The sequence below is a fragment of the Aplysia californica genome, unplaced genomic scaffold (genome assembly GCF_000002075.1).
Source record: "Aplysia californica isolate F4 #8 unplaced genomic scaffold, AplCal3.0 scaffold00462, whole genome shotgun sequence".
In the NCBI taxonomy this organism is placed as follows: Eukaryota; Metazoa; Mollusca; class Gastropoda; order Aplysiida; family Aplysiidae; genus Aplysia; species Aplysia californica.
The window spans coordinates 297,655-299,348 of NW_004797732.1; positions in this window are offsets into that span (position 1 = coordinate 297,655).

Here is a 1,694-nt window from a genome sequence, read left to right on the forward strand (position 1 = left end):
GGGGGGGGGGATGTGAGGCATTTTGGGCCAAATTTTAGCTGACGTCATTTGTGACCGGTCCCAAACCAACCTGCACAAGTCGCGTTGTACACGTAGACATCGTCAATGGCAACGTCAGAGTCATAGTTAGCTCTGGTCGCTGCCTCAAAATCGATCTGCCAAAATAATAATAGTTACTAATAGTTTTGTTGTAATCAAAGAAGAAAAAGACACAGTCAGAAATAAGCTAGATGAAGAAGAATCACAGAGATTGATGAACAGAAAGTGGGAAGACACGGAATAACATCAAGAGGCTGTCCCAGGATAGACAAAAGTGGAAAGCGTTTGTCCATGGCCTGTACCCTGGTGCAGGGTGAGAAAGGCAATGATGATGATGATGACCGTAAAAATGGTCAACCACGGGAGCAAACAACAAATCAAGAATAGTCAAATCTATATACTCAGACAAAAGTAGCCTGGCTTTTTCATTAATTTTTTTTAATGGTGGGGTGCTGTTGTGTTGTTGTTTTTTTTCAAAATGCGTCACATTGTCTCTTGTTAGAAACCAAAAAGAGAACCGGAAAGGCTAATATGAACACAGGAAATAGGGCTACGTATACGGCCATGTTTTACACCAGATGTACATTGGATAGACACGTATTCACTAATATAACAGGTTTGTTTGTTTGCTTGTTTGTTTGTTTGTTTGTTTGCTGATTGTCTGTTTTGTTTTTTTAGTTTGTTTGTTTATTTTCAATCAGGTACATTTCGTGTCTCCATCTGACTGTTGGACAGTTGTATCTCTTTCTGTATACTGTCAGACCGCAGAAAAATGGCCTATACAGGCAAAATGTTTAGTAAGGGTGGGAAAATGGCCTGGAAGGAAAAAAAGTAAAAAAAACAACAAAAAACCTAGGGCTGGGCGGCTAGGTTCCAGATAAGTGAAAGTTAGGAATCGTTGGAATCGACTCCGAACCCAATTACTTACTTTCTACCGATGTGATTTCTCCAGGTGGTTACCTGATTGGCTCCGAACATCTTCAGTGTTTATGATAACCTTGATTTCAGAACACTACGAAGCATCAACTTTTATTTTTCAAAAATCATCATCATCCAGTGCCAGATCTGCGACAGATATCGGCGATCATGGTTCTTCATTCATTCCTTTGCTCGAATGCTCTCAAAAAGCTACATTTCCCTGATCTGCCCCTGTTACGTTTGTATTTATATAAAAAAGAACATTTGAATGATTACAGTAACTGGTAACCGTTGGTATAATATGTAAAAAGGAGTCGGAACTTTTCTTCCGCAGCATTAATCGTAGGAATCGGTTCCAGAATTGAATCTTCGCCCAACTCGAACAAAAACCCAACAATCCATCGTACCTTGAAACGGTGCGACGTGTACTCGCTATCCAGTTCAATCTGTGCATACTGCCAGCCATCATGTGAGGTAGTAGATGCTACGTACACGGGATAGCCGACACCCCCACCGATCTGAAACGATCAAACAGTAATAATTTATTATGGAATAGACCTATATTGTAATATGCTTTGATGCTAATTTCAATTCTTGAACAAGTTATTGAAAAGGAGGCTTTAACTTCTATGTTATTATCCAGCAAGGGGAGGATTGACTTGACTGAGTCCAGATGGAGGGCGGGGAGGGGGGTAGGGGGGTTTCTTGGATACTCTGCACACGCACGCGCACGCGCA